Source organism: Mustela nigripes, chromosome X, assembly GCF_022355385.1.
Source record: "Mustela nigripes isolate SB6536 chromosome X, MUSNIG.SB6536, whole genome shotgun sequence".
Lineage (NCBI taxonomy): Eukaryota > Metazoa > Chordata > Mammalia > Carnivora > Mustelidae > Mustela > Mustela nigripes.
Window position 1 is genome coordinate 82429322 of NC_081575.1, and position 27475 is coordinate 82456796.

General features: G+C 42.4%; 1 long non-coding RNA gene across 4 annotated transcripts in view; it reads right to left on the bottom strand.

Moving 5' to 3' along the window:
* Positions 1-5484: 5484 nt before the first annotated feature.
* Positions 5485-27475, bottom strand: part of LOC132006953 (uncharacterized) — a 31557-nt gene continuing 9566 nt past the window's right edge. For 3 of the 4 annotated variants that reach the window (XR_009401277.1, XR_009401274.1, XR_009401275.1), the window contains 2 exons: positions 20173-20267; positions 5485-6516 (listed from right to left, as the gene is read on the bottom strand). This is a non-coding gene — a long non-coding RNA (uncharacterized LOC132006953). Of the gene's footprint in view, positions 6517-19459; positions 19734-20172; positions 20268-27475 lie in introns of those variants that run through there. The other variant, XR_009401276.1, reaches the window with a different exon arrangement.

Genomic DNA, 27475 nt, shown 5'->3' on the forward strand with positions numbered 1-27475 from the left:
AGGAGAAGGTCAGAGAGAGAAGCAGACTCCCCGTGTAGCTGGGAGCCCGATGCGGGACTCAATCCCGGGACTCCAGGATCATGACCTGAGCCGAAGGCAGTTGTCCAACCAACTGTGATCTCTCTCTGTCAAATAAATAAATAAATAAAATCTAAAAAAAAAAAAAAAGATTTATTTAAAAAAAAAAAAAAGAAACTAGAAGTATCTATACCAATATCAGGCATGAGGACATGAACCTCCAAATTCAGGATATTCATGAACACTATGCAGAGTGAGGTGAAAGACAGAAGGGAGGTATATGCAGGAAGTTTCAACTGCATCTGTAATCGTTTATAAAAAGAACTATCTGAAGCAAATATGGCAAAATATTAAAGCTAGGCTGGGGGCACCTGGGTGGCTCAGTGGGTTAAAGCCTCTGCCTTCGGCTCAGGTCATGATCTCAGGGTCCTGGGATCGAGCCCCACATCAGGCTCTCTGCTCAGCAGGGAGCCTGCTTCCTCCTCTCTCTCTGCCTTTCTCTCTGCCTACTTGTGATCTCTGTCAAATAAATAAATAAAATCTTTAAAAAAAATACTAGGCTGAGCATTCAAGTGTTTTTTTCTCTATACCTTTTAATTTGAAATATTTAATAATTTCAAAAAATTATAATGAATCAGAAAATTAGACAAATGCTCACAAAATGAGAAATGGGCATACATTTGAAGGAGGAAACATTAGATAGGACAAAGAAGGATATTTTATATTAATAAAGGTAAACTTCATCAAAAGATATAATGGCACCGAATGTTTATGACCCAAACAACACTTAATATGAGTAAAGTGAGGGATGAGGAAGATGGCGGCACAGGAGGCGGACCCTCGGCTCCTCTCCTCCCGTGAACACAACTAGGTGATTACCAAATCATTCCACATATCTCAGAAAGACCTGAAGATGGACAGGACAAACTCCATTTAAAAAAAAAAAAAAAGGCGGGGGGGAAGGGAGAAGCAGCAACACCTAACAAGGCTAAAAAAAAGAAAGTGGAGATGTGATTTAGGGGACAAATGGATTGTAGGTGTTATGGAGGGGAGGGAGCTGGGCTCCCGGAGAGGAAGGGGAAGGAGAGAGAGAGACTGGAGAGAGAAGGGGAGAGGAGAGGAGAGAGAGAGAGGAGAGACAGGGGAGAGGAGAGAAAGGGGGGGACATTATTTGCTCTTCTTGGAGTTCTTCCCTGACAGGCCACATTCACAGAGATGCCTGTGGCGCTCCATGTCCCTCTCCCCCTCCTCCGCATAAACACAGCCTCCGGAGGGAAGCAGTGCAGTGCTGATGGCTCCTAACTTGCTTACACCAAGCCCCAGCCCCTGCACTCTGGAAGACTGTGCTTCTCAGTCAAGCTTGCCTCAGTCCCAGCACAGTGGGCCCCTTCCCCAGAAGACTAGCATCAACCCCTGCCCACACCACGTCTCCCGGCCAGAGAGCTCTGTGGAGCCTTGGTCCTGGTGGAAACAGTACCAGGTCTTACTTCACCAACAGATCAGAGCATGCCTAGTTACAATTCTCTACATTCTGGTCAAGGACCAAATGACACCTCATACAGCAGGCAAGGAGAGGCTTTACAGATGACTGCCCTGAAGGACAGAGCAGCCAGAACACAACAGCAGAGCACACACAGCACACACCAGAGATGTGCTCTGAAACATCAGGCCCTGGGCACTCCATGACCTTTCTTTTCTTTTCTTTTTTTTTAAAAAAGGATTTTATTTATTTATTTGACAGACAGAGATCACAAGTACGCAGAGAGACAGGTAGAGAGAGAAGAAGGGAAGCAGGCTCCCTGCCGAGCAGAGAGCCCGATGTGGGGCTCGATCCCAGGACCCTGGGATCATGACCTGAGCCGAAGGCAGAGGCTTTAACCCACTGAGCCACCTGGGTGCCCCCATGACCTTTCTTCATAAGGCCATTCCTCTCAGGAGCAGGAAACATAACTGACTTTTCAAATACAGAGAAGGCAGAGACTTAGACAAAATGCCATGACACAGGAATTCATCCCAAATGACAAGAACAAGACAAGGCCACGGCCAGAGATCTAACCAAAACACATATAAGCAGCATGCCTGATGGAGAATTGAAAGCAACAGTGATGAGGATACTCGCTGGGCTTAAGACAAGACTGACTGGAAGACCTCATGTGCATCCTTACCACAGAGAGAAAAGAGCTAAAAACCAGTCAGAAATGAAGAGTATAACTGCGATTGGAAACAGGCCTGATGCAATGAACAGCAGACTGGAAGAAGCAGGGGAGTGGATTCGTGACAGAGAAGACAAAATAATGGAAAATAAAGATGCTGAACAAAAGAGAGAAAGAAGAATGATGGAACATGACAAGAGACTTAGGGAACTCAGTGACTCCATCAAATGGAATATTGTATTATCAGAGTTCCAGAAGAAGAGAGGGAAAATGGGGCAGAAAATTTGAGAAAATAATGGTGAAAACTTCTCTAATCTGGGGATGGAAACAGATACCTAGATCCACAAGGCACAGAGAACTCCCAACAAAATCAACAAAAGCAGGCCAACACCAAGACCTACGGTAATGAAATCTGCAAAATGTGCTGATAAAAAAAAAGCAGCAAGACAAGAGAAGTCCTTGACTTGACTTACAAGCGAAGACCCATACGGCCTGCTTCAAATTTATCAACAGACACTTGGCAATCAAGAAGGCAGTGGCATGATATGTTCGAAGTGCTGAATGGGAAAAATCTGCAGCCAAGAACACTATCCAGTAAGGCTAACAGTCAGAATAGAAGGAGAGATAAAGACTTTCCCAGACAAACAAACACTAAAGGAGTCGTGCCTACTAAGACAGCCCTGCAAGAAATATTAAAGGAGGCTCTTTGAGTGGAAACAAAAGACCAAAAGTGAAAGAAGACAATAAGGATTCAGAGAAAATCTCCAGAAACAATGACAAAACAAGGGGGAAAATGGCACTGAATACATATCAATAATTACTCTGAATGTAAATGGGCTGAATGCTCCAATCAAAAGACACAGCTGGAAGAATGGAAAAAACCAGATCAATCTACATGCTGTCTACAAGAGACTCATTTTAGATCTCAAGATGCCTGCAGACTGAAAGTGAGGGGGATGGAAAAATATTTATCATGTAAATGATGTCAAAAGAAAGCTTGAGTAGCAATACTTACGTCAGACAAACTAGATTTTAAAACAAAGACTGTAACAAGAGGTGAAGAAGGCACTATGTTATAGTAAAGGGGACTATCCAACAAGAAGACCTAATAATTGTAGGTATTTATGCACCATTAACATAGCGTACCCAAATATATAAAATAATTAACATAAGGAACTAATTGATAATACAGTAATGGTACGGGATATTAACACACCACTTACAAGAGTGGACAGATAACCCAAACAGAAAAGAAACAAGGTGGGTTGCCAGGTGGCTCAGTGGGTTAAAGCCTCTGCCTTCAGCTCAGGTCATGATCCCTAGGGTCCTGGGATCAAGCCCCACATCGGGCTCTCTGCTCAGCAGGGAGCCTGCTTCCCCCCTCCCTCCACCTGCCTCTCTGCCTACTTGTGATCTGTCCTGTCAAATAAATAAATAAAATCTTAAAAAAAAAAAGAAAAGAAACAAGGAAACAATGGCTCTGAATTATACATTGGACTGGACGGACTTAACAGACATATCCAGAACATTCCATTCCCAAACCATAGAATACACATTTTTTTCCAAGCATGCATGTGATAGTTTCCGGAACAGATCACATATTAGTACACAAAATAGACCTCAACAAATTAAGAAAGACTGAAGCTATACCATGGACCTTTTCTGATCATAATGTTACAAAAGTTTAAGTACTGGGCACCTGGATGGCTCGGTTGTTTGGGTGATTACCTTCAGCTCAGGTCACGATCCCAGTGTCCTAGGTTCAAGTCCCACATCAGGCTCCCTGCTCCATAGGGAGTCTGCTTCTCCCTCTGACCTTCTCCCCTCTCATGCTCTCTCTCACTCTTTCTCTCAAATAAAAATAAATAAAATCTTTTTTAAAAAACTTGAAGTAAATCACAAGAAAAAATCCAGAAAGACCAAAAATACATGGAGGGTAAACAACATGCTAGAAAAGAATGAATGGGCCAGCCAGGGAATTAAAGAAGAAATTGAAAACCACATGGAAACACATGAAGATTAAAACATCATCATCCAAAACCACGGGGACGCAGCAAAAGTGATTCTAAGAGGGAGGGGATGCAGGCCTACCTCATGAAGCAAGAAAAATCCCAAATAAACAACCTAACCTTATACCCAAAGGAGCTAGAAAAAGAGCAACAAACATATCCTAAAGCCAGCAGAAGGAAGGAAATCCTAAAGATTAGGGCAGAAATACATGATAGAGAAACTAAATAATAATAATAATAATAATAATAGAAAATACCAATGAAACCAGGAGGTAGTTCTTTGAAAAAATTAGTAAAATTGATAAACCTCTAGCCGGACTTAACAAAAATAGAAAGGACTCAAACAAAATCACAAATGAGAGAGGAGAGATCACAACCAACACCACAGAAATACAAACAATTAAAAGAGAATATTCTGGAAAGCCGTATGCTGACAAATTGGACACCCTGGAAGAAATGGATACGTTCTTACAAACATAGAAACTACAAAACGTAAACAAGAAGGAATAGAAAACTTGAACAGACTGATAACCAACAAAGAAACTGAATCAGTGATAAAGATCTTTCAACAAACAGAAGTCCAGGTCCAGATGCTTTCACAGTCAAAGTTTACTAAACATTTATTTTAAAAATTTTTTAAATTTTATTTACTTATTTGAGAGAGAGAAATAGTGAGAGAGGGAGAGCACAAGCAGAAGGAAGAGGGAGAAAGAGGCTCCCCACAGAGCAGGGAGCCTAATGTGGGGCTTGATCCCAGGACCCTGGGATCATGACCTGAGCCAAAGGCAGACACTTAATGACTGAGCCACCTAGGCGCCCTGAAATTTTACCAAACATTTAAAGAGGAGCTAATACTTATTTTCTCATACTCTTCCAGAAAAATAGAAAAGGAAGGAAAACTTCCAAATTCATTCCACGAGGCCAGCATTATCCTGATACCAAAGCCAGATAAAGATTCCACTAAAAAAGAGAACTACGGGCCAATGTCCCTGATGAACATGGATGCAAAAATTTTCAGTAACGTACTAGCACACCAAATCCCACAGTACTTTAAAAGAATCATTCACCACAATCACCTGGGATTTCTTCTTGCTTTGTAAGTGTGGTTCAGTATTCACAAATCAATCAATGTGATACATCACATTAATAAAAGAAAGGATAAGAATCGTATTATCATTTCAATACATGTGGAAAAAGCATCTGACAAAGTACAACATCCATTCATGAAAAAAGCACTCAACAAAGTAGGTTTATTTATTTATTTATTTTAAAGATTTTATTTATTTATTTGACAGAGAGAGATCACAAGTAGGCAGAGAGGCAGAGGAGGAAGCAGGCTCCCAGCTGAGCAGAGAGCCTGATGCAGGACTCGATCCCAGGACCCTGAGATCATGACCTGAGCCGAAGGCAGCGGCTTAACCCACTGAGCCACCCAGGCGCCCAACAAAGTAGGTTTAGAGGGAACATACCTCAAGAGCATAAAGGCCATCTACAAAAAACCCACAGCTCCTATCATCCTCGGTGGGGAAAACTGAGAGCTTCTCCTCTCTACAGTCAGGTATAAGACAAGGATGTCCATGCTCACCACTGTTATTTAACACAGTACTAGAAGCCCTCGCCATAGCAGTCAGACAACAAAAAGATACAAGAGACATCCAAATCAGCAAGGAAGAAGGAAAACATTTACTATTTACAGATGACATGATACTCTATAAAGAAAAGCCAAAAGACACCACCAAAACATTGCTAGACCTGATACACGAATTCAGTAAAGTCGGAGGATATAAAATCAATACACAGAAATCTGTTACATTTCTATATACGAGTAATGAAGCACCAGAAAGGGGAACGAAGAGATCAAGCCCATTTAAAACTGCACCAAAAGCCGTAAGATACCAAGGAGTAAACCTAACCAAAGAGGGGAAAGACCTGTAACCTGCAAACTACAAAACACTGATGAAATAATGTGAAGACACAAAGAAAGGGAAAGACATTCATGTTTATGGGTTGAAAGAACAAATATTGTTAAAATGCGCACACTACCCAAAGCGATCTACAGATTTAAGCGATCAAATTACCCACATCATATTTTCACAGTGCTACAACAAACAATCCTAAAGTTTACATGGAATCAGAGAAGACCACAAATAGCCAAAACAATCTTGAAAAATGAAAGCAGGGGCGCCCAGGTGGCTCAGTCACTTAAGCGTCGGCTTTCGGCTCAGGTCATGATCCCGGGGGCCTGGGATTGAGTCCTCTGTTGGGCTCCTTGCTCAGGGGAGAGCCTGCTTCTCCCTCTCCCTCTGCTGGCCACTCTGCCTACTTGCGCTCTCCTTCTGTCAAAGAAAATAAACACAATCTTAAAAAAAAAAAAAAGGTGTTGATAAGAAAAAAAAAAAAAGAAAAATGTAAACAAACCTGGAGTCATCACAATTCCAGACTTTAAGTTACACTACAAAATTGTGGTAATCAAAACAGTGTGGTCCTGCCACTAAAGAGACACAGAGATAAATGGAACAGAATAGAAACCCCAGAATTGAGCCCACAATTATATGGTTAGTCTTTGATAAAGGAGGAAAGAATATACAGTGGGAAAGAGACAGTGTCTTCAACAAATGGTGTTGGGAAAACTGGACAGCGACATGCAAAAGAATGAAAGTGGACCACTTTCTCACACTGTACACAGAAATAAACCCTAAATGGATTAGGGACCTAAATGTGAGACCTGAAACAATAAAACTCCTAGAAGTGAGCCTAGGCAGTAATTTCTCTGACATCAGCTGAAGCAACATTTTTCCAGATGTCTCCTGAGGCAAGGGAAATAAAAGCAAAAAAATTAAACTATTGGGACCACATCAAAATAGAAAGCTTCGGCAAAGTGAAGGAAACATAACTAAAAAGCAGCCTACAGAATGGGAGAAGATATCTGCAAACGATACATCTGATGAAGGGTTACTATCCAGTACATATAAAATAGTGATACACGGGGCACCTGGGTGGCACAGTGGGTTAAAGCTTCTGCCTTCAGCTCAGGTCATGATCCCAAGGGTTCTGGGATGGAGACTCACATCGGGCTCTCTGCTTGGCAGGGAGCCTGCCTCCACCCCCCCGCCTGTCTGCCTACTCGTGATTTCTGTTCTGTCAAATAAATAAATAAAATATTAAAAAAAAAATACTGATACAACCGAACACCTGAAAAACAAATAATTCAATTAAAAAATGGGCAGAAGACATGAGCAGACATTTCTCCAAAGAAGACATCCAGATGGCCAACAGACACATGAAAAGATGCTCAACATCACTCATCATCAGGGTAATAGAAATCAACCTATAATGAAATATCAGCTCTCACCTGTCAGAATGGCTAAAATAAAAAAAAATACAAGAAACAACAAGGGGAACCTTTGTGCACTGTTGGTGGGAATGCAAACTGGTGCAGCCACTCTGGAAAATAGTATGGAGGTTCCTCAAAAAATTAAAAGTAGAACCACCCTATAATGCAGTAATCATGCTACTGGATATTTTCCCCAAAACAGAAAAACAGCGATTAAAAGGGATACATGCACCCCTGTGTTTATAGCAGCATTATTTACAATAGCCAAGATACAGGAGCAGCTGGAGTGTCCCTCAACTGATGAATGGATGAAGACGTGGGGTGTGTGTGTGTGTGTGTGTGTTTATGTGCGTCTATTGTGTAGACCCACACAATATACACATGCAATAGAATATTATTCAGCATATAAAGGAATGAAATCCTGCCATTTCTAACAACACGGATGGAGCTAGAGTATGATGCTAAGTGAAATTAGAAAAACACAAATGCCATGATTTCACTCATATGTGGAATTTAAGAAACAAACGAGCAAAGGAAAAAAAGAGAATGTGACAAACCAAAAAAACCACACACTAAAGTGTAGAGGACTGGTGGGTACTAGAGGTGAAATGGAGGGGGATGGGTGAAATAGGTGATGGGAATTAAAGAGTACACTTACGATGAGCACTGAGGAATGAACAGCAGTGTTGAATTACTACATCGTACACCTGAAACTAAGTAACGCTATGTTAGCTGTACTGAAATTAAAATTAAAATCTTAATTAAAAAAAGAGTAAAAAAAGTCAACTAGAAATAGACAAGAGCTCCCCAATCCGACAAAGGGTTAAAGATAAAGATCTATATAAATCCTACAGCAAACATTATAGTTAATGGTGAATGAGTAAAAGTTTCTCCTCGGATCAAGATCAAGAAAAGAATATCTGCTATTGTTATACCATTTTTATTCAGTGTTGAACTGAAAGTCCTATCCAATGCAACAACTCAACAAAAAGAAGTTGAAAAAGCAAGGATAGGAAAAACTAACACCATCATAATTTGCAGATTATACTTTTTTAATGTAAAAAGATTTAAAAGTATCTTCAGATCTATTAGATTGTAGAAGTGAAGTTAGCAAAATTACTGAATAAAATGTCAATATATAAAATTGTATATACAAAACTGTATTTCTTTTTTTTTTTTTAAAGATTTTATTTATTTATTTGACAGACAGAGATCACAAGCAGGCAGAGAGGCAGGCAGAGAGAGAGGGGGAAGCAGGCTCCCTGCTGAGCACATAGCCTGATGCAATGCAGGGCTCAATCCCAGGACCCTGAGCTGAAGGCAGAGGCTTAACCCACTGAGCCATCCAGGTGCCCCATATACAACTGTATTTCTACATATCAGCAATAATTAGAAAATAAGTTTAAAATTATGCAATTCACAATTATATCAAGAAATGTAAAAAAAAAAAAACCAAAAAACACTCCAAAGAATAAATATAACAAAATAAGTACGAGATCTCTGTAGAGAATATTACAAACATTACTGAAAGAATGTCAAGAGCTAAATTAATATATAGCCTTTATTGGAACACCAAACATTGTAAAGATATCAATTTCCCCCCAAACTGATGTTTAGTTTCAATGCACTCCTAGCATGCTTGCTGGACAATTGATAGATTCTAAAATACACGTGGAGATACAAAGGACCTAGAATATCCCCAGATCATTGTGAAAAACCAGACTGGAGGACTCACACTGCCTGATTTCAGGACTTATTATAAAGCTACAATGATCAAGACCTGAAGAACAGGGACAGACCTGTAAAGAAACAGAACAGATGGAACAATCTAGAAATAGAGGTACAAATCAGTTGAACTGCAACAAATTCAATGAACAACAAGCAATGCAACCTAGTAGAGTAATTATAGTCTTTTCAAAGCAAGTGATGCTGGAACAACCCTATCTCTATTTGAAAAAGAACCAATCTTATCATTACCTCACATAAAAGCTCAAGATTGTTACATAAATGAGGCAAGTGTGGCCTGTATCTACGGGCCTTCTCTTGGTTGCTTCTTCATAGCGAACCGGGACCATTGCTTCAAAGCTTGCCAGTGCCAAACTCAAATCTTACAAATCCACTTGCTTTTAATATAGCCCAAATCATATTTTCGGCCAGGTAGAGTCTGCCCGCTTCACGTACCCTGCAAAACTGGACCCCAAATCCACCAGCCATAGATATGACAAACTGTGGGATCATAAGGGACACAGGCAGCCACTGCCGGCCTTGCTGCTGAGTGACGTTGCGTCGCCCAGCTGTAGTTAGTTCCCCATTCTCCAATTCCCCTCCCCACGGGGAGTTGCACTGTTTTCTCCCCTTTCTGGGAGGGGGCGCTGTGCCATCGCCTCTGGAGTTTTCCTGTTATGAGGGACTTCAGTCACATGCCACCTGTCTTAGCACCACCCAAAAAATAAATAAATAAATAAATAAATTCCTGCTGAGAAATACTGACATCCTCTTGTGATCCCATCTCTTCTTTGATTAGCTCCAAATCCTCAAACTCACTACATGGGGTCGTAAGGATGGGGCTTTGGTGACGATCAAGGAATTGGCACGTCTGTCTAGTCGCTAGGACACTCAAAGCGCGATGTGATTCTGGATGGCTTCAGGTGTTCGGGGCTCAAATTTGGACCGCCTCCATGTCACAGCCCTGTTCTTCTTAGTGGCTCCATCTTCTGTGGGCTTCTCTTGGGCCTCGTTAGCCTGGTCAAGTGGTAACCCCAGTATGTGGATGAAGCCACATCCTTAGAATGGACTTTTGGCATTAGAGGTGCTGAGCTGCCCAGGGAAGGAGAACAGCTCACCTGCTTGGGTCTTTGATACGAGACAGGGGCCAGATACCCTAAGGCCCGTCGTAGGCCTGATAGAAAAAGAAGAGGAGTGCAGGCCCCTAGACCGAGGGAGGGCTACTCCTGACCCCATGATGGGCCATAGAAGGAGGAGTTCCCCTGTGGCCGGGCCAGGGATTTGGGGAACATGGAAATGAGAGGATGCCCTCATCCCTGGAGTCAGCTGTGACAGGCCAAGGCCAGCTGCCAAAGTGCAGCTGTGGTTGTGAGGGGACACACGCCTCAGATGTTGTGACATTGACCTATCCAATTGCAGATGTCATCATTCTAGCTTGTCCCTGGAGGGATATCAAGATCCTAACCCTTGGGCTTGGTTGGGTGAAGCATTACTTAAGGTGACCAAGGCAAGGAAGTTCTTATTTTTGACCCTCAACAGGACTCCAAAGGGGGTTGCTGTCTTCCTGGAAAGGGGCCCCCCAAGTCACCGAGAGGCGTGCTGGGCCTTGCTTCCAGGCAGCATCTCACCAGGACACAGCCTGGAGGGGAGTAAAAGCCCACATTCTGGGGGAAGACAAGATGGAGATGGGGGAAGGGCTGGTGGTACCCTGGGAGGCAAAATGCTAAAGATCTTTTTGTCCTGACTGTTCCCTTGGAGATGATCCCTGTTCTCATTATTGGAAGGGGGAGTCTCAGTCATCAGTGAGTAACAGCCTAAGGCTTGTATGCTATTGGCCAGCACGGGTAACCAGTGAATGTTCCCATACTGGTGTGGGTGGTAAACACACCCCAGTAACAATCATGGCAAGGCACCGAAGGGTGACATCCTGTCACAGCAGACGTGAAGTGCTGTCCTGTCATTCCATTCCCTGATAGCCTGTGCTTACAGCCACTACCAGTGAGTGATGGCTACTTACAGATTATGGATGATTAAATAAGGCTTTCCCTACATTAGAGCTCCTCTACCAGATAATCACCCCTTTAGCAAACAACACTCAAAAGAATATGGGCAGGGCGCCTGGGTGGCTCAATGGGTTAAAGCCTCTGCCTTCAGCTCAGGTCATGATCCCAGGGTCCTGGGCTCTCTGCTCAGTGGGGAGCCTGCTTCCCCCTCTCGCTGCCTGCTTCTCTGCCTACTTGTGATCTCTGTCAAATAAATAAATAAAATTCTTAAAAAAAAAAAAGAATATGGGCAAATGGTCTGGAGTTACAGACTTGGCTAATATGTTCCATTCAGTGAAAAGTCTCACAGGAGAGTTGACTATAATCTGCCTTCACATCTGGGGGTCAACAACAGACCTTTTCCTGGTTGCCTGGGGGCGGGGGGAGGGTAGACTTCAATAGTCTCACCATTGTGCATGGGTTTTTGCTGACAGGACCTAGATGCCTGCCCCTCACTCCCACCAAAATGCCTTTGGCATTATATTGAGGACATCCTCTTTCCTGCACCTGCCAACTCTCTGTCTTACAGACCCACAACGAGTGAGCACCTTCCTGAGAGGGCACAGAGGTCACTGCGTCACTTCAGAATGTGTAAGGTATAAGGTACCCTAGAAGGCCCTTTTACTCTGTTAAATTTGGGGGCTATATTTGGAACTGAAAAGTGTAAACTATGAGGTGCCTGGGTGGCTCAGTTGGTTAAGCATCTGCCTTCGGCTCAGGTCATGATCCTAGAGTCATGAGATCGAGTCTCAAGTCAGGCTCCCTCTCAGCGGGGAGCCTGCTTCTCCCTCTCGCTGCTACTCCCTTTGCTTGTACTCTCTGTAAGATATGTAAATAAAATCTTTTTTTTTTAAAAAAAGATTTTATTTATTTGATAGAAGACATAGCAAGAGAGGGAACAGAAGCAGGGGGAATGGGAAAGGGAGAAGCAGACTCCCTGCTGAGCCAGATGCGGGGCTCCATCCCAGGACCCTGAGATCATGACCTGAGTCAAAGGCAGACGTTTAATGACTGAGCCACCCAGGAGCCCAACAAAATCTTAAAAAAAAAAAAAAAGGTAATCTGTTCCCAATCTGGTAACAGAAAATCTCCTAGCATTCCAACCTTCCACATCCATAAGGAGGCTCGACATTTCCTAGAAGTTCGGATTTTGACACCAACACATTTTTCAGCCATACTATTTGCTAGGCCCTATATACCGGGTAGTCAGTCCATAAGTCTTCCATATTCAGTGGGGACCCGAGTGACAAGAGGCTCTAGATAAACTAAGGGAGGTTATTCAGTTCAGCTTTTTCCCTATGTGCCCTGAGGGCAAGAGATACAATTAGAAGTTTCTGCCGCCAGAGTTTGCTTCCTGAGGCCTCTGGACCAAAGGAACAGGCAAACTCCTACCCATGGACTTTTACTGTAATCAGCTTCCGTCTCAACCCAAATGTGTTTGCCATTAGAGAGGCAACTCCCAGTGGCCTACAGGGCACTTTTGGAAACCTTGGCCCTTTCTGGGGCAGAGCGAGTTACCCCACGGACCAGGATTTCTAGTATGTCCTGCACAATGGAAAAGGTGGCCTGTGAAGTCAGATCAGCAACAGAGACCTCATTATTAAAATGGAAAGGATACGTACAAGGGCAGGTCATACCCAGCCCTCCTGGAGATTTACAAAGTCCACGAGGAAACAACCTCATATACTGCTACTGAGGTTGACTTGCCCCAAACCCAGAAATGCCTCTGCCTCCCACCCCCTGCTCGCTCAATGGGGACAACGGGGAGGATGGTCAGGACTCTCAAAGCAAGAAAAGCAGTGGTCTTCCTTTACTAATGGAGTGAGCACTGGAGTATAAGAGGCCAGATAATGGACAGCTGTAGACTGTCACCCCTATTCAAACAGTCCGAAGTCCATATGGGGTGGAGGAGTCAACCTAGCTCTTCCATCAGTGCCCCCACCCATGAGAGGTCGGGGCACTGGGGCATCATGGGCTCATGAAAATGGACTGTTAACAGGAGGTGTCATGGTAGAGAACAAAGCCATTAGGGACTATACCAAATGCCAACCGTCTCTTCAATAAATGGTCTTGAGGGAACTGTCCAGGGACAGGCAAAATAAGGTGATTAGACTATCTTACACCATGCACAAAAATTAACTCAAAATGGATTAAAGACCTGAATGTAAGACCTGAAACCATAACCTTTCTAGAAGAAAACATAGGCAGGAAGCCCTGTGACATCTGTCTTGGTGATGATTTTTTTGGACTGACTCCAAAAACAAAGGCAACCAAAGCAAAAATAAATAAGTGGGACTACATAAAGCTAAACGCTTCTGGAAAAAAAAAAAAAAGGAAATCATCATCAAAATGAAAAGGCAACTCTTTTCCACATTGTATATTCTTGCTTCCTTTGTCATATAAGTGTGGGTTTATTTCTGGGTTCTCTACTGAGATATATATATATTTTTTTGCCAAGACCCTACTGTTTTGATTAATATAGGTTTGCCATATACCTTAAAATCTGGAGCTGTGATGCCTCCAGCCTTGTTCTTCGTTTCAAAACTGCTTTGGCTGCCTTTCAGGGTCTTTGGTGGTTCTACAAAAATTTTAGGATTATTTGTTCTCATTCGGTGAAAAATGATATCGGTATTTTCATAGGGATTGCATCAAATCTATAGATTGCTTTGGGTAGTATGGACATTTTAACGATATCAGTTCTGCCAATCCATGAGCAAGGTATGTCTTTCCATTTGTATCATTTTCAATTTCTTTCAAAGTACAGGTCTTTTGCCTCTAAATTTATTCCTAGGTATTTTATTCTTTTTGATGCAGGAGCAAAATGCAATTGTTTTCTTCATTTCTCTTTCTGCTGCTTCACTGCCAGTGTACAGGAACAGTATTAGTTTCTTGGTATCAATTCTGTATTCTGAAACTTTACCAAATTTCTTACTTCTAGTAATGTTTTGGTGGAGTCTTTGGGTTTTTCTACATGTATGTCATCTGAAAATAGTGACAACTTCATTTCTTCCTAACCAATATGAATGCCTCATTTCTTTTTCTTATCTGACTGACTGCTCTGGCTAGGATTTCCGGTACCATGCTGAATAAAAGTGATGAGCGTGGACATCCTTGTCTTATTTCTGGTCTTAGAGGAAAAGATCTCATTTTTTTTACCTTTTAGTAGGATGTTAGCTGTGTTGGGAGAACTGGCCAGCAACATGCAAAAGAATGAAACTGGACCACTTCTTTATACCTTCTGCAAAAATAAATTCAAAATGAATTAAAGATCTAAATGTGAGACTTGAAACCAGAAAAATACTACAAGAGAACACAGACAGCAATTTCTCTGACACTGGCTGTAGCAACATTTTTTCTAGATATGTCTCCTAAGGCAAGAAAAACAAAAGCAGAAGTAAACTATCCAAACTACACTAAAATGAAAAGATTTAGTACAGTGAAAATAAATAAAAAATAAATAAGTAAAACAAAACAAAAAACAAACCATCCACAAAGCAAAAAGGCAACCCGCTGAATGAGAGATGTTTGCAAATGACAGATCTGATAAAGAGTTTGTATCCAAAACATATAAAGAACTCATACAACACAACACCAAAAAAAACCCCATCCTATTAAAAGTGAGCAGAGGACAGGAACTGACATTTTCCTAAAGAAGATATACAAGATGGCAAACAGACACATGTAAAGATGCTCAACATCACTGATCATCAGGGAAATGCAAATCAAAACCACAATGAGATACCGCCTCGCATCTGCCGGAATGGCAGTTGTAAAAAAGAAATATCAAGTGTTGGTGAGGATGTGGAGAAAAGATAACCCTTGTGCCCTGTTGGTAGGAATGTAAATTGGGGCAGCTACCACGGAAAAGAGTATGGAGTTTCTCAAAAGAAGTAAAAATAGAGCTACCATATAATCCAGTAATTCCACTTCTTAGTAATTATCCAAAGAAAAACACAAATGGAAAAAGATGTATGCAAATGAATAAAACACACAAACAAAAGGCAGAATCAGATCTATAAATACAGAGAACAAAGTGATGGGTACCAGAGCGATGGCGGGGGTGAGGGGAACAGGCAAAATGCGTGAAGGGGAGGCGGAGATCCAGGCTTCCAGTTATGGCAGAAGTCCAAAGAATAAAGGGCACAGCATAGGGAATATAGGCGATGGTACTGCAATAGCGCTGTATGGTGACAGATGGGAGCCACCCTTGTGGGGAGCACAGCATGACGCAAACACTTGTTGACTCACTATGTTGTACACCTGAAAGTAATGTAACTTTGTGTGTCAACTATGCTGAAGTAAAAAAATCAGAATTAAAAAATAAAACAAAAATATTAAAGTAATTTAACCATTAAAAATTAAAAAAAAATATGCATCCCCATGTTCATTGCAGCACTATTTTTTTTAAAAGACTTTATTCATTTATTTGAGAGAGAGAGAGAATGAGAGAGGGAGAGAGAGCATAAGCTGGGGGAGTGGGCAGAGGCAGTGGGAGAAGCAGGCTTCCCGCTGAGCCGGGAACCTGACGCGGGACTCGTTCCCAGGACCCTGGGACCATGACCCAAGCCAAAGGCTGACGCTTAACCGACTGAGCCACCCAGGCACCCCTGTAGCACTATTTTTAATAGATAACATACATAAACAACCTAAGTATCTACTGATAAATAAATGGATAAAATAAATATGAAATAAATATAAAATAATCCTATTGACATCAAAAGGAATGAAATTTTGCTGTTTGCAACAACTTGGATGGACCTTCAGAGCATTGTATGTATGTATGATGTATGTATGTACATATGTATATGTGTCTGTATATGTGTGTGTGTGTGTGTCTGTGTATATGTACGTAAGCAAGCCCTATGCCTAATGTGGGGCTTGAACTCATGCATGACACTGAGATCAAAACATGCTTGACTGACTGAGCCAGCCAGGTGCACACAGAACATCATTCTAAATGAGATAACTCAGACAGGGAAAGACAGATGCCATATGATCTCACTTATATGTACAATCTAAAAAAAACCCTAAAAACTAAAATCATTCTCAGAGAACAGATTGATGGCTGCCAGCGGCAGGGGCTGTAAGGTAGGCAAATGAGCGAAAGGAGTCAAAAGGCACAAACGTGCAGTTATAAACTGAGTAAGTTCTAGGGAGGCAGGGTCTGCCACGGTTTCTATAGTTAATAATACTATACTGCAGGGCGCCTGGGTGGCTCAGTGGGTTGAGGCCTCTGCCTTCGGCTCAGGTCATGATCCCAGGGTCCTGGGATCGAGCCCCACATCGGGCTTCTCTGCTCAGCGGGGAGCCTGCTTCTCGCTCTCTCTCTCTGCCTGCCTCTCTGCCTACTCGTGATTTCTGTCTGTCAAATAAACAAATAAATAAATAAATCTAAAAAAAAAATACTATACTGCATATTTGAAAGTCTCTAGGAGAGTATACCTTGAAAGTCCTTTAGTACAAGGAAAAAATGGTTTTGTAACAATATATGGTGATGGACATTTGCTAGCCTTCTGTGGTGATCATGCCACAATATATACAAATATTGAATTGTTACATTATATACCTATAGATAATATCAATTAAACCTCAATAAAAAAATAGCACAGCTTAGATTCTCCACCTATCCTGCCATCCTACAGCAAGAACTATCATAGAAAGAAATAGAAGCATTTTAAAACAAGAACTCCTGAAAGAACAATGGTCCCTCAGGTTCAAAAGTACAGGGGCGCCTGCGTGGTTCAGTCGGTTAGCCATCGGCCTTTGGCTTGGGTCATGATCTCAGGGTCCTGGGATCAAGCCCCACACTGGGCTCCCTGTTCTGCGGGAAACCTGCTTCTCCCTCTCCCTCTATCCCCACTTGTTCTCTGTTGCTCTCTCAAATAAATAAATAAAACCTTAAAAAAAAAGATCAAAAGTACTGTCCACAGTCCTGATTCCATTAAATTTGCACCCCTGTGGCATAACTTCATCATATGAAAATTCACAACAAATGAAAAGACCACCAGTAGAGATGCTCTGACTTTGGCTAGCATCCGCATCCGCACCAGCCACAACTCAGCACCAGATCTCACGGACTGATGGCCCACCCTCTCTCTGCCCCGACTGCTGCACACAGATGACCCACGACTTTCACCTCTAACCTTTGGCTGTGTCCTCTCCTTACTGGAGAACTTCCTACGTACACCAGCGTCAGCTCCACAGCCCCCAATGGATCCCCCCCAACACCCTACTGGTGACGAGGTTTGTCTGAAAACAACAGGCCACACACATGCCACAGGGTGACATGCGATGTGGGTCAGCACGGAGACCCCAAGAACTGTGCCACTGCCTATTCAGATTGGTCTGTCCTGCTAACACGATCACAGACACCAACACGGAGGCTGGCGCTCCTCGCCCTCCTGTCTCTACAACTAACCAGCAGCTCCCACTCTGGCTAAGCCAGACTCTACCATGTGGCTGTGACTCACCCAGATCTTCCAACTCTGGGGGCCAATTTTCCTCCAAATCAGATGAAATTGACTATTACCAACCAGTGCCAGCAAATGAACGGAGCAAAGGGCCACCAGCCACGAATCTAATTTAAGGCAAGCCCAGAGATGGCATTCACCGGTATTACCACTGGGATGCTCGTGATTGGGGGATTCAAATTAGAAATGCCATCGTCTACAGCCAACACCAATAAACCCTACAGGATCACACTAAGAAAACGAGAGCTCTCACTAGTTCCCCCCCGCCCCGACGATGATAAATCAAACTTGGCCAACAACGTATGCCCTTAAAACTACTGGGCTCTTTTCCCATTCATTGTAATGCTCTCTTTTGTCCTTCAAGTACAAGCCACTCTCACTGAGGCAGAAGGAAAACTGTTCTCACCAAGTGACCCAGGGAAACTTACCACGAAACCTCCTCCTTCCCGGCTGCTAATCTAGACACTAGGAGGGTCATGTTTACTACATCTCACCCAGGGCAAAGCAAGCCCAAGATATCAGTGTCTACAATCAGCCTGGGAATTCCTCTCTACCATTCTCTCACCTCACAAGGCCAAGGGCAAGCTGACACGTGGGGGAAATGTGCTTTGCAAACATTGCTGCATTCCTTAGCCACCACGGTGAACCAGCAGAGCTCCAAGGTGTCACAGCAAGGACAAGCCCCATGAAAAGCAGATCAGATCCCATGGAGAAATCTATCCGCCCACCTGAATGGGAGTCTTTCCACCCAAACCCACATCTACTTGCTTATAGCTATTGTAACGTCTGCTGAGTCCACCAAAACCATCAAATGCCTTCAGAAATATTTGAGTGAGATGGTCACCCTTCTGGGGGAATTCTTGAAAAAAACGTCCAGGACTCCATAAGGGAGGAGATGGAAACAACAATTCAAAATTTAGAGGCAAGGTTAACCTGAGAGGAAATTGACTGGTGTGGTCACATCACCCCCTCCCAAGGGGCACCCTCTGAGTCTACCCTAGAAAAATGGCCCCTGGGACAGAAGTGGTAGAGTCAGGATCCCCACTCCGTGGGGCGTCTGCTTCTCCCTCTACCTCCTCGTGCTCTTTCTCTCAAATAAATAAATAAAATCTTCCAAAAAAGAGACAGAAAATGGCCAAATGTATAAAACAGTTAATGTCTCTTTTGGAAATAATTCAGTCCCTCCCCATAAGGATCCCACGAGTGTCCCACAGTTCATGACATCATTTGCTGCGTGGCTAAATTAACAACTTTTTTTCCAAACTGCTTAGAGTGCCTGCACAGTTTATTCCCCACACTTGAATCACACCGATGCTGCTTACTACACGCAGCCAGCAGGAAACCCAGACACCAGCGCACACTTAACAGAAAAAGGAGGAGGATACAGATTTACCCACCAAACCAAAGCCGTGTCTTGACTTAGCCACCGCCATCCACAAGATGGCGCATGCTGGCCTTGCCAACCCGATTTTCAGGGGCATAGTGTAAGAACTACCTGGCCGAGCTCCTCCATCAACTTCTTTCATCAAGATAATCCTATTCCTGTACCCCCAACACCCAGCAACAATATCCAGAGGCTAAGCGTACAGAAATATGTCGCCAATCGTGGGCTGTGCCCATGACCAACTGCAAAGCTATTTGACTGCAACACTCTTTTTTTAAGATTTTATTTTTATTATTTACTATTTCTTTTTTTCTTTATTTGAGAGAGAGAAAATGACAGAGAGGGGGGAGAGAGAGAGGATGAGAGAGGTGGGAGGGTCAGAGGGAGAAGGAGACTGCCCGCTGAGCAGGGAACCAGATGCGGGACTCCATCCTGGGACTCCAGGATCATGACCTGAGCTGAAGGCAGTCGCTTAACCGACTGAGCCACCCAGGCACACCAACACTGTATCTTTCTATTAACACTCCCTGGAGCTTCAGTAAAGCCATACAAACTTAACCTTCACAGGAACACCGAGAATGTTGGCAGCAGGAGGAACCTGGTGAGTTTGGAAGGGAATCAGATGGTTTCCTCCATCATAAGCTTCCCTTCATCCAACACAGGACAATATTTCATGTACCTGGGCATGGCTAAAAATTCCAGTAGCTTTAACCCCCCTGCCCAAGGACTTGCTCCCACAACTCATGCTAGCCACCACTCTCCATCACTGCAAATGAGCTTTTCAAACAGCCCCTCTTGTTCTAACCACCCCGCAATCACTAATTTTGGGGGCAAACTGCATACATTTGGGGTTTGGGACACTAAACGAAAAGTAACACAGGTAGCTATGTTTACACAAATTAAACAAACGGCCCAAGAACTGAAACTCTTTGTCAAATCTTATCACAGTTTAGGGGCAACGGCGTTGGATACCCACCTAGCCCTCAATTGCTTATTGGTTGCTTGGTGTGGTGGGGTGAGGGGTTCTGTGTACTTACCAATTCATCTCTCTGCACGCAGGTAGATAACACTCATCCAGTTTCACTAACATTCGGGGATATGCACTGTAGAGGCCATAAAATCACTCTGTTGACTAAATAGATTGAACAAATAAAAATCTTTTCTGAGTCTCTGATTTCCCCCCGCTAAATCCACTGACTGTCAAGGAGCTCTGCATTTTCAGTTTGTGCCTTCTTGGAATTCTGGTCTTGAGAATGCTTTACACAGTCCCCGAAATCCTGTTTTAAGAAATAAATTACAGGGGCACCTGGGTGGCTCAGTCAGTTGAGCGTCTGGCTCAGGTCATGATCTTGGGGTCCTGGGATCAAGTCCCGCATTGGGCTCCCTGCTCAGCAGGGAGTCTGTTTCTCCCTCTCCCTCTGCCTGCCACTCCCTCTGCTTGTGTGCTCTCTCTCTCTCTTTCTCTGTCAAATAAATAAAAATCTTTAAAAAAAAGAGAAATAAATTACAACTTTTGTTATAAGACAATACAGGGACAGGGGATGGATTGCTATATAAATGAGCCAAAGAATGTCCCTATATATTGGTCCTATATTGTTTACTTTTTCACAACAGGTCAGTACCATTAGCTCCTTGTGCTAAAGTTTTACATATCCCTGTGCTTTAAATATAGCCCTGAGAAGCAGATTTTTAACCATTTAGAGCCTATCTGCTTTGTATACCCACAAAACTTCAGGCAAAATTTGCTAGCCATGGAGAAGATAAATCCTAGATCTCTAAGACCCCAGATCACTGCTGCTCTTCAGAACTCTTTAACAAAGAGACTCCCCATCAAGACACGGAAGTCCCCTCTCAAGTACCCCTTGTCTGGGATTTGCCCTGCCCTCTTCCCCTTCAGAATGGTGTGGCCCTTTGGAAGGTCTCCCCCTGTGAGCGATGGTCCCCCCATGTGTGCATCCTTTTAAAGATGGTTGTCTGTTCCTACCAGTCTGTGGCCACATCTTTCTCCTTGATTGGCCCTGAAATCCCTTGGATTCATTATAAACATCCAATAAATCCATCAATGAGAAGCACCATACTAATAAAAGACAAAATCCACATGACCATCATCCGACAGACACAGGAAAAATACTTACTAAATTTCAACACTTTTTCATTTGTAAAAGCCTCAATAAACTAGGAATAGAGGAAAATGTCCTCAATCTTATTAAGTGTGACTTTCCGAAAAACTACAGCTGATATTATACTTGCTGGTGAAAGACAGAATGTTTTTGACCTAAGTTTAGAAAAAAGGCAAGAATATCTTCTCTCTCCACTTCTACTCAAAATTGCATTGGAGATTTCAACCAATATAATAAAGAAAAGATACTAGAAGGAATACATACTGGAAAAGAAGTAAAATTGTTTTTATTCACAGACAACATGTTCTTTTTATAGAAAATTCAGAGTTATCTACAATAAGAAATAATCTACTAGAACTAGTAAGTGAGTCTAGCAGGGTCATAGGATAACAGATCACTATACAAAATCAGTTGCATTCTATATATTAGGAACAGTATAAGAAGAAAATTAAGAAAGTCATTCCATTTATAATAGAATGACAAAGAAAAAATACTTAGGAATAAAGTTGACACCAGGAATGCAAGAAGCATGCACTGAAAAAATACAACACATTACTAATAGAAATGAAATAAGAGCTTTTTTTAAAAAATGGAGAGATATACTATCCTCATGGATTGGAAGACTCAGTATTTTTTTTTTAGAGAGGGGGGTCGGAAGTGGTGGGGGGAGGGAAAGAGAGACAGAATTCTAAGCAGGCTCCACGCCTGATGCAGGGATCAGTCTCACAACCCTGAGATCATGACCTGAGCTGAAACAGGAGTTGGACACTTAACCCACTGAACCACCCAGATACCCTAGGAAGACTCGATATCGTTAAGATGTCAAGTCTTCCCAAATTGATTTATAGGCTCAGTGTAATCCCTATGAAAATCCCTGCAGGATTTTTGTTTTGTTTCATTTTTAGAAATTGACAAACTGATTCTGAAATTTATATGGAAATGGAAAGAGTATAGAATAGCCAAAATAATTTTGAAAGAGAACAATGTTGGAGGACTTACACTACCTGATTGCAAAGCTTAATATAAAGCTACAATAACCAAGACTTATATTTTTAGAATAAGGATAGATATATAGCTTAACAGAACAGAATAGAGTCCAGAAATAAATCCTCACATTTTTGTCATTTGACTTTTGGCAAAGGTGCCAAGGCAATTCAAAGTAAAAGGATAATCTTTCCAACAAATAGTCCTGAAAAGCAAAAAGTCCTGAAACAACTTCATATCCATATGCAAAACAAAACACAAAAAATGAAATTAGACTCATATCTCACCATATGTGACTCAAAATGAATGATAATCCTAAGTGTAAAGGCAAAGATGAAAAAAATCTTACAAAGGAAACATAGGAGAAAATCTTTGTGACTGTGGCTTACACAAAGATTTTGTATATATGACTTTAAGAGTGCAATCCATACAAAATGATGCATTGGACTCCACTGAGATTTTAAAAATATTTCCTGCAAAGACATCACTAAGAAAATGAAGGGACCAGCCACAGACTATGTGGAAATATTTGTAAATCATATATTGCATAAGGAATTATATCCTGAATATACAAAAAAACCCTTTTTTTAAAGATTTTATTTATTTATTTGACAGAGAGAGAGAGAGAGATCACAAGTGGGCGGAGAGTCAGGCAGAGAGAGAAGGGGAAGCAGGCTCCCCGCTGAGCAGAGAGCCTAATGCGGGGCTCGATCCCAGGACACTGAGACCATGACCTGAGCTGAAGGCAGTGGCTCAAACCACTGAGCCACCCAGGTACCCCCCAAAAAAAACCCTTTTAATGCAGTAAGATGACAAACCGCCCAATAAAAATGGAGGAAATGGGGAAGAGTTAAGATGGTGGAGGAGTAGGGGGATCCTAGGCTTGCCTCATCCCTCAAACACAGCTAGATAAATATCAAATCATTCTGAACACCCAAGAACGATCTGGGGACTGAGAAAGCAAACTGCATATCTAGAGGTAGAAAAACAGCCACACCATGGAAGGTAGGAGCCGCAGAGAGTTGATTTGGAGGAGCAAAGAATTGTGGGTGATAGGGAAGGGAGGGAGCCCTGATCATGGAGAGAGGAGGGAGGAGGAGGAGAGAGAGAACAGAGAGGGAGAGAGAGAGAGAGAGAGAAAGCAAGAGAAGAGAGAGAGAAAAAGCAGTATGCAGGCGATTGCACAAGAAAAACTCTTCCCCCAAACCACTGACTGGGAAAAGGAGAAGGGCTGACTACTGCAAGTTTTTATAAGCAGTGGAGCTCTAAGTCTCAAGTTTTAGAAGTCTGTGCCATCACTGGGGTCATGCTTGGTGGGCTAAGCAGTGCTCTAGTGGGGAAGGAGGATGGGGGACCCAGAAGTGTGCAGCATGGCCTGAGGATCCCTTGGGTCGCATGGAGAGAAAGGTTTCCCCTTCTTGGAATGCATCTGGGAGAGATGGCACAGCCTTTCTGGGGACCAAAGAGGTGGCGGGCACCAACATGATATCCTGTTCACTAGCATAGGAACAGAGATTACCTGCTGAGGGCAGCAAATCTCAGTGGTGACTTTCTGCTACACTTTATCATTAACTCTGAATTGCTGTGCAGTCATGGGACTGCTTTTCAAGGACAAACTGGCGCTGGCCACAATGTGGCAGGACCCTCCCCCAGGACAATCAGTGTGGGTCTGTGCCATGCAGGTCCCTAAAATTTGGAGTTTTTTTTTTAAAAGATTTTATTTATTTGTTTGCCAGAGAGAGAGAGAGCAAGAGCGAGAGAGAGAGCTCAAGCACATAAGCAGGGGGAGCAGCAGGCAGAGGGAGAAGCAGGCTGCCTGTTGAGCAAGGAGCCTAACACAGGGCTTGATCGCAGGACCATGGGATCATGACCTGAGCGGACGGCAGACACTTAACTGATGAGCCACCCAGGCATCCCTAAAATTTGGAGTTTTGAAACCCAGCAGTGCGCCTGAGACCAAACATAGGCAGGCAGGCAGCCTGGACACAGGGTGAAGGCAGAGATCTGATGGAAGCCAGGGACACAACAGGGGAGAATTTACTCTTCTGTGATGGCTTCCTGAAGAGTGGTAGGCACGAACTCCCCACTCTGGGGCAAGACAGCAGGGTGATGCCATTGTCCACCCCCCCAACCCCACCCCCTCCATCAGCACTGACCAACTTCAGTGAGCAACACAGTGCCCCCCAGTGGACACTGGAGCCGTCAACACCAAGCCCAGCGCCCTGCAGGTGGAAGTCAGTGGGAGAATGAGCAAGTCCATTGATCACAGAGTGCAGCACAGCTTCCATTCTGGGGGATATAGAATCTAGCTTCTTTTTGCAAGCAGACCCAAACACACCTAGTTAAAACCTGCCAAACAATGAACAAGGTCCAAACACCCCCCACCGCAGGCAAGGAGAAACTCCTCGGAGGACTGACCTGAGGGAAAGGGCAGCCAAAACACGACAGCAGGTTGCAGACTCTGAAACACCTCCTGAAACATCAGGCCCAAGACAGTATAGCACCACTTTCTAATAGAGCCAATACCCTCAGGAGCAGAATTATAACAGGCTTTCCTAACAATCACAGACACACAAAGGGACCCAGACAAAATGACAAGGTGCGGAATTCACCCCAAAAGAAAGAACAGCAAGAAGTCATGGCCAGGGATTTAATCAATACAGACACAAGGAAGGTGTCTGAACAAGGATTTACAACAAAAATCATAAGGAAAGTAGCTGAGCTTGAGAAAAGCATGGAAAAAACTAGAGATTCTCTTACTACAGAGATAAAAGAACTAAAAATGAGACTGAAATTAAAAAATGCTATAACCAAGATACAAAACTGATTGGACATAATGACAACAAGGATGGACAAGGCAGAGGAACAAATCAGTGATAGAGAAGATAAAATTATGGAAAATAATGAAGCGGGAAAGAAAGGTATCAGATCATGAATGTAGATGTGGGAACAAAGTGATTCCCTAAAGCATAATAACATTCATATCATACAAGAGGAAAAAATGGAGGTTTATTTGAGCAAATTATAGCTGAAAACTTCCCTAATCTGGGGAAGGAAATAGACATTGAAATTTGAGAAGCTCAGAGAACTCCCATTAAATACAACAAAGCCCGGCCATCACCAAGACATAGCATAGACAAATTCATACAAAATGCTGAATGGGAAAAATCTGCAGACAAAAACATTCAATCCTGGGCAGCTGGGTGGCTCAGGTGGTTAAGCATCCGCCTTTGGTTCGGGTCATGATCCTGCGATTCTGGGATCAAGTCCCACATCAGGTTCCCTGCTCCTTGGGGAGCCTGCTTCTCCCTCTGCCTCTGCTTTTCTCTCTCTCTCTTTCTCTCTGTCTGTCATGAATAAATAAATAAGATCTTTAAAAAAAAAAAACACTCAATCCAGCAAGGCTGTCATTCAGAATAGAAGAAGAGATACTTTCCCAGATAAAGACTAAAGGAGTTCATGACCACTAAACCAGCCTTGCAAGAAATATAAAAGGGGACTCTTTGAATAGGGGAAAAAAGACCAAAAGCAACAAAGATTAGAAAGCAACAGAGAACATCACCAGAAACACCAATTTTACACATAACACAATGGCACTAAATCTACATCTACAATAATTACTCTGAATGTAAACAGACTAAATGCTTGAATCAAAAGACATAGAGTATCAGAATGAATAACAATAAAAAAACACAAGACCCATCTATATGCTGGCTACGTTTTAGACCTCAAGACACCTGAAGATCAAAAATGAAGGGATAGAGAACCATCTGTCACTCTAACGGACGTCAAAAGAAAACCGAGTAGCCAAACTTACATCTCACAAAATAAATTTTAAAACAAAGATGTAACAAGAGATGAAGAAGGGCACCATATCATAATCAAGGGGTCTATCCACCAAGAAGATCCAATAATTATAAATATTTATGCTCCCAACTTGGGAGCACCCAAATATATAAATCAATTAATAACAAACATAAAGAAAATCATGGACAATAATACAATGATAGCGGGGGACTTTAACACCCCACTCACAACAATGGACAGATCATCTAAGCAGAAGATCAACAAGGAAACAAGGGCTTTGAATGACACACTGGACCAGATGGACTTAACAGGGATATTCAGGACATTTTATCCTAAAGCAGCAGATACATTCTTTTTGAAAGTACATGGAACATTCTTCAGAACAGATCACATACTGGGTCACAAATCAGCCCCTGACAAGTACAAAAAGACGGAAATTTCACCATGCGTATTTTCAGACCACAACACTATGAAACTTGAAGTCAACCACAAGAAAAAATTTGGAAAGAACACAAATACACAGAGGTTAAAGAACATCCTACTAAAGAATGAATGGGTTAACCAGGAATTTAAGAAATTTAAAAATAGGGGGGCCTGGGTGGCTCAGTGGATTAGGCCGCTGCCTTCGGCTCAGGTCATGATCTCAGGATCCCGGGATCGAGTCCCGCATCGGGCTCTCTGCTCAGCAGGGAGCCTGCTTCCCTCTATCTCCCTCTCTGCCTGCCTCTCCGTCTGCTTGTGATCTCTCTCTGTCAAATAAATAAATAAAATCTTAAAAAAAAAAAGAAATTTAAAAATACATGGAGGCAAATGAAAATGAAAACATGATAGTCCAAAGCTTTGGAATGCAAAAAAGGTGATCCTAAGAGGGAAGTATATTGCAATCCAGGCCCACCACACAAAGCAAGATAAATAATAATCTCAAATACACAACCTAACCTTACACCTAAACAAGCAGAAAATGAACAGCAAATAAAGCCTAAACGAGAGGGAAATAATAAAGATTAGAGCAGAAATAAATGATATAGAAACAAACAAACAAAAACCAGTAAAAAAGATCAACGAAACTAGGAGTGGATTCTTTGAAAGAATTAATAAAATTGATAAACCTGAGCCAGACTTATCAAAAAGAAAAGAGAAAGGACTCAAAATTAAGTGAAAGATCCCCATGAAAAAGGAGAATTATAGCCCAATATCCATGATGAACATGGATACAAAAATTCTCACTAACATACTAACAAATTGAATCCAACAGTGCGCTAAAAGAATCATTCACCTCAATCAAGTGGGATTTATTCCTGGGCTGCAAGAATAAATTTAGATTCATAAATCAATCAACATGATATACATTAATAAAAGAAAGGATAAGAACCACATGATCATCTCAATAGATGCAGAAAAAGTATTTGACAAAATGCAGCATCCATTC